The sequence below is a fragment of the Pyrus communis genome, chromosome 8 (genome assembly GCF_041283825.1).
Source record: "Pyrus communis isolate YQ-2024b chromosome 8, ASM4128382v1, whole genome shotgun sequence".
Taxonomy (NCBI): Eukaryota; Viridiplantae; Streptophyta; class Magnoliopsida; order Rosales; family Rosaceae; genus Pyrus; species Pyrus communis.
In genome coordinates, this window is record NC_142572.1 from 8,002,371 (window position 1) to 8,013,090 (window position 10,720).

Sequence of the window (10,720 nt, forward strand, 5' to 3'; positions counted from 1 at the left end):
TGACCTGAAGTTCAAAATATGAATAATGTTAAGGACTTGCAGTTCTAACGTTTTGTGTGGACACATGTTATATGTGTTATGAGTTAATTATCGCAATTTCCGTCATACCTGAATTTCTTCCTTTTGGGAATAAGAAAATGGTGACCTAGCAAAACCCGATTTTGTGACCATCAACATCTTACACAAGAGATACTTTCATGAATTCATAATGCCCGAGGATTCATGTGGAAGCATATGATATTAGAAAATATTTATACTTAAAGGCTCATTGAATTATATTCATGGAACTAGGTGTTTCCATTGTTTCCAATTAATTCATTAATTATGGAACCAGAAGTTTCCATAGGTTCCCATATATAACAAGCTAAAGTAAAAGCTTTCAGACCTGTATAAAATCAAATGGGAGAAATTTTATACATACACGTGCATACACATGAGTTACAACTACAAAAACAAATAAATGGGGAGGCCTTCACGAAGGTTGCTCATGTGAAGCCTCAATACTTGGCATTGCCCCAGAAGGAGGAGGCACTGGAGAGTAATCATGTGACGCCCTAACACTTGGCAAAACACTAGAAGGGGAAGGCACCAGTTGCCCCTAAAATCTAGCCACCAATGTCTGGTGATCACTTTAAATCCGACTTTCAGATTCTAGCAGCTGGTTGAGCTTTCTTATCATGCTCATCAAGTAAATATTTGCAAGTTTATGCAACTCTTTATTCATGTGCATGAGCCTTCTAATTTCTTATCTAATACTTGCGACTTGGCGAGTTCAAGCAAGTAGACGCTGGCCCATGTTGGATACAGAACCCGCACATTGAACACTGAAAGCCAATGAGTCTTGAACAACCGATTCATCAAACATCTCTGAAAGGTTCCTAGCTATTACTGTAGCTGTTATATCATCCATAATCACAGAGTCTCTAATTGTAAGAGGGCCATTAGAAGATAAAAATGACGAGCACCATATATTATCCTAATGCGGCTTATCTGTATCCTTCCCGAGACTCAAATCTAAACAAAGGTAAAATGGGCAAGCCATTTCCAGAAATGATGGAAGAAAAGGGTTTGATAGAGGGAAATCTCTAAAATACAACAGAGATAATTTTCACAGGCTGGTAACCTTCAAAGCATGCATTTTGAATACAATCAATACCTCTATAAAATGAGAGGCAACACAGCCATATGTTCAAAAATTGAAGAGACACCGCTCTCCAAATTTCAAAAGCCAGATTTTTCTGAATAAAGTTTGTTAACATTTCTCAAACGCAATCTTAGCTTTCTAGATATCAATGACAACTCTGGCAAAGTATCTCTGGCAAAGTTAAAACGCGTAAAGTTCATTATTCCAACTACAACACTGTTGCTAACAAGCATGGGTGACAAGGCCACATTCGCACCATTATCTGTTATTGGGAAATCCCTATATATGTCGACTTTCACCCTCTATGGCAAAGCACACCTCCAAAACGCCTAACTCTCATTCATTGCCGAGAATGCATCTGCAACCAAACTTCTCAACATATTCAGTATTCCTTCTCTTTAAGAATACTTCTTCAACCAAATCCCTTACAATGCCAAACTCATTTCCTTAGCAAGAAACCCCTTTCGATCGAAAAGGTTTGCACCAGCATCAAAATCTTATACTTTTTCGTTCAAGAGCAAAAGTATCTCATATCATCAGGGTTAAAAGTAAGAGTATCTCATATCATGCTCTTTCCTTGTCTTTTCCTTTGCCCTTGCTTTTACTTGCAAAGCAAAGAGAAAGAAAACAATCAATTGGAACCTAAAATCAAACTTCCGATCAAGAACCAACTGCCTGAAACCTTTGCTTGGTTGCTTACCTTTCATTGCTATCAAGTAGTCATCTTCAACTGTTGTTGGAGCTGGGTCTCAATTACCAACATTGCAGAATAATTGGTACAATGTTGGCTCTTTACACTGAAGATGCTAAGCATAGACGAGTCACCAAAAAGTGATAGACCATCCAAGTGTAAAGGTTGCGCGCCACCTCTACTGGGCAAGAGATTGAAGCATAATGATCAACAACGAGTCCATGGAAGTCCAAATGGAGAAAACTGGTGGCTGACTAAGTGATTGGAAGACCAAAGTTCAATGATGGGAATCTTACTCATAGCCCCAACAAACTCTACCAGTTTACATCATTCACATGATGTACAAAAAGGTAATGAAAAAATTACTAATTGATTACAAGTTACAGAGATGCCGAATGGATTGAAGTCTCAGTTAGACCATCCATAGACTTGGTACTACTAAACTGTTGCATACCTGAAGCATGATAGTCTCCACATGGATTCAAGTTCCAAAAGGGATAATCCATAGGACACGACAATTTTAATATATCTCATGCCTGAAGCATGATTGATGTGTAGGTTCTTATGACTCAACTCCCCAGAAGTGGAGATTTAAAATCCAAGCTCTTTAACGCTCTAGAGGAGGTTATGATCCAAATTCTCAAACAATTCATCAAATAAGAGATGACTATCCTAGAAGAGACAATGTAAGTCCCCTGAAGAGGCAAGGATATCCAAAGTAATGAAATGATTATAAATATGCATTCGCATGCACATGAGAATTATGGGATCATGAATTGATGATTACCAATGTTAATTTTGGTTTTACAATAGCTACATCAATGAGTTGTGTTGGTATTGAGCCACGTTCTTTTGTTTGTCAACAAAAAGCAAAATTATTGGCCAAAAATGGAGAAAGGCAATCCATTACAAGTTATTAAGAACGTGGAAAAATGAACCTATAGTATAAATCCGCCAAATGATGTTGAACCCAGAAGGTTACATACGAGCATTTGTAATGCAGTGAAATACACTCACATGATATGACAGAAGGTTTCCAATTGAAACATGAAATTGTAATACACTCTTGGAAACATGATTTCTCATTGTGAAACTTGTTCATTTAAATGGAGAATTATATATTACATGAAGCCTTATGAAATGCCTGAAGCGTATCTCCACAGTAAATCCCTCAAGTATACATGGAAGCAAATTGCTCAGTATAAATTTCAAAGGAGAATCTGTCATTAAGTGTAGAAAATCCCTGAAGGATTCAAATTGCTTGAAGAAAGCCTTGGAAAGGTAAAACATAAATTATGTAATCAATACCAATGAATGGTATAAATTGCCGTAATGAGTACTTTCATTACGATATTGTTGCAACACATTAAATCTCTTGCAAGAGTTGATATTAGATTGGAACACCTAAAGAGTCTAGAAAGATTATAAAGCGTTAAAATTAATATTGTCTCGAGTTGCAGATCGAACAGTATGCCAACACAAGTCTTATCCATGATGTTTATGGTATTAAAGAACCATATGGATTGAACATCACGAGTTGAACACTCAAGTGGTTAATTAATATTTAGACATTAAGAAAAATGATTCATCCTCATGAGGGAAATGATGAATTGATATTTGGTCTAGGAGTATCATATCCTAGTGAAGTATGTACCTTACTGTATTTAACACAATACATTGAATTAAGTGTTACACTTCATGTGGAGCATAATACCAACAAATGGGTATTGCAATGAAATAAAGTTTATTTATTGATATCTCCAAGAAATTATAGACTTGTGCTTGGTCTATTCCAAAGAACTCACTAATAGCCATGGTTGTATTGGGCAAGCAAAAATCTAAATCTCTCTAGCCTGCATACAAATCGCTCTCAGAAATTATTTGTACTTACATATGAAAATAAATTGATCCTACAATGATCAAGGAAGCAACATTCATTGCCACATCCTTTTATCTCTCATAAATACAGGAGTTTGGTTAAAATATGTGGCCATTAAAATTTGGAGCACATGTGAACCACCTTCAAAAGCAAACACTCCAACTATCTTGCATGGTATCAGATTACTTAAACTTAGTAATCAGTTAGATTGAAGAATTCTAAATCAGGAGGAGATACTTATCAGGGGTAGCATCCAAAACAGATCAAGGTTTTAAACGAGGCAGCCGGAATTGACATGTGGTCATCCAAGGAGGAATGTTGTAATATAATATGTGGATGGCCGATATGAATAGTATGTTAGTATTCATCCAAAGAAAAAACGGATGGATTACTATTCATGCACAATATTTTACTATTCATTTGAGGAAATTTGTAAAGTGAATAGTGTTTCTATAGTAACTTTTTGCCTATAAAATGATAGCATACGGAGGAAGGAAGAAGAGTTATGGAGGAAAGGAAGAGAAAAGGAAAGAAGAGAGATGCGGAAGAAATTACCAGTGAGTCAAGCTAGAGAGAAAAGTGAAAATAGTGAGAGTTATTTTGTACTCCTATTATATTAGATAATGAAAGAAAGTACTACTGCTACCCTCAGGACGTAGGCACACTTGCCGAACCTTGTAAATATTATGTCTCATTTACTTTATGTTTCACTGCACACATACTGTCGATTTGAAACAATATATATATATATATATATATATATATATATATATATATATATATATATCAATATATTAAGTGAGCTCCAAAGCATGCTAGCTCCTGCTGGAAAAACAAATGGAGTTGATCTCCTATTTATAGGGATACATGGCGGCTACAAATCTTAATGGCTTTGTAAAAATATAATAACAAAATATATGGAAGATTGGTTCATCTGATTGGCAATCAGGAGATGTCAATTCACATATAAGTAGAGATGGGCAATGGTTATGATGGACGGATAACCGTGGTTATTTACCTATAACTGTTTACCCATTGGGTAATTGCCTAAACAGTTATGCCCGTATCCGTAGGCGTTTATAAATAGTTAACCATTCCCATAACCGCGTAACCATTTAATCGTAACCGTTTACCCGTTAATCTGTTTTATAAACCCGTTTATCTTTTTTTTTTTTTATCCATTTATCCATTTTTACCAGTCTACATGTTTTTTTAACAATTGAAAATTAAAAAAAGTAAAATTTGTCATAAATTTCTTTTTCTGACAGTTAAACACCATTAAGGGTACATTTAGCATGCATTTCCGTATTTTAATCTTTTAAGTCTTCGTACCATTCCAATAATCGTACCATTCAAAGCTCCAAAATATTCCAAAACTAGTCTTCCGAACACTCTAATGCTTTAGATTTTTTTTTTTTTTAATTTTACATATATTAAAATAAACGATAAATGGGTACCCGTTATAACCACGGGTGATACCCATAACCACCATTTAAATTTCACAGGTAAAGAGTTATATTCATAATCGTTTATTTATCCAAATGGTTACGCATAACTGTAACCGTGAATTTTAAATAAACGGGGAATCATAGTTACCCATATCCGTAGGTATTTTTCCTATCCCTGTATATAAAGGATTAACACGTGAAGGCTGGGTGTTGAATTCATGGGAATAATATAGATGACACTTCCACCAAGCATACCAAGCTTCTGAGGTGACAAACTAATGTCGAAGAGGTATATACTAGAATGACTTGGACCATGATACATGGTTCGTTATGAAGATAATGATACAAATGTGCAGGACATGGTGTCATGGTGATCTTAGTCCTTAATTACTTTTTGCATGCAAGAAGTGAAAGCATGCATGGTAACCAAACGGGGTTCATATGTAGTGTCACAAATAATTAGGTATGTAACAAATATAAAAAATGGAATGCCTAAAAGGCTCTAAGTTAAAACAAAAAAGGACTGAAACAGTAGCCTTAACACAAATTTTAAAATACAGGATCTCACACTTGGGCCCTGGTTGTAGAAGTGAACACTATGGTTCTTGCCATTTTCATTCCATCAACCTTGTTTGTAGCAATGTCCTCGTCTATAATTATTGCCACGAGAGGAGATAGTGTTTGCTTCAATCTAGATGGTCAGTACTTCAGGAAATGGTGTCAATCCAGTTGGTCGGCACTTCTGAGAATGGATTCAATCCAGTTGGACGAGACTGATGATTTTTCATCAAAAGTTCATTGTTCTGATCGGCCTCAAGAAGTACTAATATTATCTGGTTGTACTATTTAAAATTGTAGTTGCATGAGCAAATTAGAGGCATAAAAAGTATTGAATGTCTTTTCCAGCATGTCTACTTCAATGGTATCCTTCCCAAAAATTTTTGTCTGGGAGTTGATTCTAAATATTCTGGAGTTATACTCAGCGACATACTTAAAATCCTGAACTCTTAGGTGTGTGTCCATGCATAACAGGCTCTTGAAAGGATCACCATTTTCTAGTGATATCTATTTCTCAATGCATGCGTTCCAAAGAGCCAGTGGGCCCTCAACCATCAGGTATTCACTCTTCAATCCTTCATGGATGTGGCGACAAATAAAGATCATGGCTTTCGCCCGATCTTGAAAAGATGCGGTGTTTCTCCTTGACGATGTCTCCTAAGATTTCCTACCTCAAGATGGATCTTGGCATCCACAACCCATGCAAGGTAATTCTTTCCAGTGATGTCAAGGGCAACAAAATCAAGTTTTGCCAAGTTTGCCAGGTTTGCCATTTCTCTTTTTTTTTTTAAAGAAAAATGAGATGTGTAAGAACTTGCAATAATATGGATTTTGGAGGAATGTAGTGTTAGAACATATGGTTCTAACAAATTTTTCACTTTTGAACTTCATGCCAAAATGATAAGAACTCGAAATTTCAAGCTCGAGATTTACATAATTTAGACTTTAATTAAAAATTATTCAGTATTTAGTAATACTCGCTACACAAGCACTGTCATCAGTATTGGGCATTACTACTAGAAAGAAAGAAAATTAATGAGGAAGGCAATTGTACCGCACCACTTTCGTTAGAATAGTATAGTGTTAAATGGGCGATTTTACCACACCATTCGAGTAGCAAGAAAACTAAATATGCAGTGCATGATGGGCGATTATGTTGCACCATCTAAAATTGCAATGCATGATTAGTAATTAGGAGCTACACCTAATAGGAAATAGAAAATATAAGTAATTATTAAATTGAGGAGTGAGGACTAGGAGAAGGTATGGTGTTAGCAGCTATTTCTTGTGGTGGCGAAGGATCACAAAGTAGTTGAGGAAGAGAAGGAAGTGGAATATTAAAATCATTGGGGAATCATTCTTCAATGAGGGAAATGAGAGCTGATTAGGGTTAGAAAGTCGTTTTGATAACGTTTTGTAAATAGACAAAAGTGAGAGAAAGATAACCTTGCTAAAGATCGAAGTGGAAAGGGTGCAATGTATCACACTGTTTATTTTCGTAACTGTATCACACAAAATAATACAAGTAAAGAGAGGGAAGGACATTGATTGTGATAACCCGTCTCTACTTTTACTGTTTTATTAATTTTTAAAAGCGTGAATTGACGAAAATACCCCAGAGGTGAGATTATTGACTTTCGTTGACCGTTAGTTCATCACGTGTATGAACTACTATTTTACCGTACTGTCGAAGTTCTCGACGGGATGATCATGTAAGCGTAATCTGAATCAAAACCGGAGTTACAACAGGGGTTTTACGAAACCACAAATCTGAAAAGTACTTTTGTAAAGATTACTATTTATTATTTTATATATCTCTTATAATTATTATATTATTATTTTAACATTATTTTGTTATTACATTATTATTTAATATTACTTGAGGGAGAGGGAACGATGAGAGAAGGAAAGAAGAAAAGAAAATGGGAGAGTTCCGAGAAAGAAAGGAGAGAGATTCATCCAAGGGGAAAATGAGAGAGGAAGTAGGCGGCCAATGAGAAAAGAGGAAAGGAGGAGAAAGGAAGGGAAGGGAGGGACATTGGATCCTTGCCCGGTTTTCTTCTTCGACCCGACCCATCGAGATTCGTGGAATCCAGCAACTTTCTCGTTGTTCTTCCGGTAAATCAAGGTAAACCACTACCTAGAAACAATTCCCTAGCCTTCCCTCTTCCATTTCCACCCAAAATTAGAAGGAATTTGGTGGAAAACTCCCCGACAGGATTCATGGGTGTTGACGGCAATTCTGCCGTTTCTACAGGTGCTACCATTGATCACCACCCTTGTTTAACTCTCCTTAAGGCATGGATCAAAGCCCAAACAATTTTGGGGGTGGTGGAGTTACGATTTCGACGCATTGAGGAACTCCCAAATTCTAGGGTTCCGACGGGTTCGTGGCGATTTGAAGTTTTTCCCAATCAAATTAGACTTGGCCACAAGTATAAAACTTGCTCTACTCCTTAAGATCTTAATTAATGTAAAATTTGAAAATTTTTGGAAATAGTTGAATTTTCCGACGAGTCAGGATGGCGCATGGGCTGAGGCACCCCCTGACCTTCTTAGGCTAAATTTGATACCCCAATTCCATATTTGAAGTCCAATTGAAAAAATTCTGTCATTTGAACCTCTTTCCATTAAGGTCCCCCACTTGAATAGTGTAGCAAACGACGATCCGACCGTAAGATCATTACCAAACTTTAATACGTAATATTTGAGGACCATAGAAGCTTACAGATAGGGAATCCGATGTACGGATCCTCCCGAATTGGATTTGTAAGTTCGTAAAATAAGAAGTTGACCGCCACTTGAATTGTGATTGGTGGAGATCAGACCGTCGGACCGTGTTAAGATTTTAATATGTTATTTTAGAAGCATAATGTGGATCTGTGGAAGTTATGGATAGGAAATCCGAGGTTCGGATCTTCCGGATCAAGTTACGTAGGGTTGTAGACCCTACCGTCGACCTTTGACCGACGGTTGACTTTTAGTCAATGGGTTTCAAATCATTCTAGAACGTCTTTGCGGATGTGTTTTATATAAGTTACGTGTTCTATCGATAAGAATTCTGAGACATGATTTTGTATTTGTTCTAGGTGACAATCGTTCGTGACGCCTCAATATTCATGCTAGGGAGTTGTAGCGCGGATAAGAATTTGCTACGTATGCCTAGCTTAGACTAATGCTTATAAGAATTAGTGAAATAATGAAAAATTACGAAATGATCATAAATCCTATGGGATGCACAAGTATGCGTATGTTTATTGATGCCAGGATTATACCTATGACTATGAATGATATTATGTTGATTAGAACTATCGAACCACTTTGGCATGACTATATTTGTGTTTTATGCTCATTATTGCTGCACCAGTGTTAGTGCTCGCCCAGGGCCAAGGCCAGTCTTTCATGTGTATGTTCACATCCACACCATACGCTCGCCTTGGATCCAAGTAGGTGCCAGTCCTGTCGTACAGGTTGCAATAGGTAACTTCGACTTGTATGTAACCACGAATAACGCCAGTCTTCATATGATTGTGGCACTAGAGCCTATATCATTATTACACCCAATCTTGTTCATGTCAGAATAATTCTACATGAACTCATGTGTCAGTATGGGTCGATAAGCACTTGGTTTGATATGTTTGCTTATGCGAAAGTATACGATTACTGACGTCATGCACTTATATATGAAGTATTTTGCCGTATTGATATCTTGATATTTTGCAGGCTATGATGAGTATTTTCATACTATATGTAGTATGTATATCTTGGAAACTATACATGTTTTACGGCGAGGGGTTATAACGTTTTCAAAGGTTTTTATTAATACTTTATTTTCAGGCCACTCACCCTTGTTTTTCGCCCCTCCAGGTTTTAGTAGCTGAGCTTTCTTATTGACAAAGACTCTTGGCAAATCTTGGTGTAGACGATTACCTTCGATGATATAATTCTCACCCTATCTTACTATGTTGTACTTATGCTCTGACATCACGTGTGAAATGGGTTCTTTCCCGCTCACAACGCACTTTTATATTTAGGCACTTTAGGTTTAAATTTATTCACATATTCCACCACACTACACTTTATGGCTTCGTCACCTTACAAGTGTCGGCCAACACAGCTCAATTCGGAGTCCAAGTGGACATTTCGAGTCAGGGTATGTCATTGATATTATTACTTTCACTTGTGATCTTGTATGTTGTATTAAGGATACAAGCATACCTCTCTATATAGAGGTTTTGATCCGACAACACCTTATATGTATGAAGAAAAATTTTCACTTCCCTAAGACTTTTTCACTTAAAACTTTCAATGGTTGTCACCATAGTTCATTTTGGTTTGCTTCTCTATACAATCATAAGCGTGGTATTCATGCTATATTTTACAACATTCGGTGTATGTTTTTTGTCTTTTTCTTTTGTAATCCAAGCCACATAGTAACTAGTATTTTTGTTACATAAACTAAAACTTGTTGGAATTAGTAAAATGAATTTAATCAAATAAAAATGTATAATGGTATATGCAAAGAGTTCTGTTCTATTAATAATTTTCAGTGCCTCGTAAGGGAAATTTAGGGATCTAAACGTAAAATCCAAATCTAAATAGAAGCATCTCCCATCTTGTAAGAAGAAGTGAAAGGTGAAGGTCATAGTGGTAATTTCACGGAAAGTAGGCTAATCGATTTGCCCGGGAGCAATTATTCTAAAGGTACGACCCTTATGTCTGGCTCGATGAACCAAAAATAGGGAAACCCAATTCACAAAGGAGTTGGACTCGCCCTATTTGGCTGTCTCAATATGTTGTCTTGTCAAGTTAGTCAATGTGACGTGCAAAGAGTATTGTTTTAGGAATGAGATTCCTGTCCGGATCCTCTTTCTGATGATCCCAAAAATTCTTAGATCGTGTTCGTTCATTATATGTTATAGGATCATTTTTTATCAGATACGATTCATATTTAATTTAAAATAAAAGTATTTAAAATGATTTCTAACTGCATAATATAC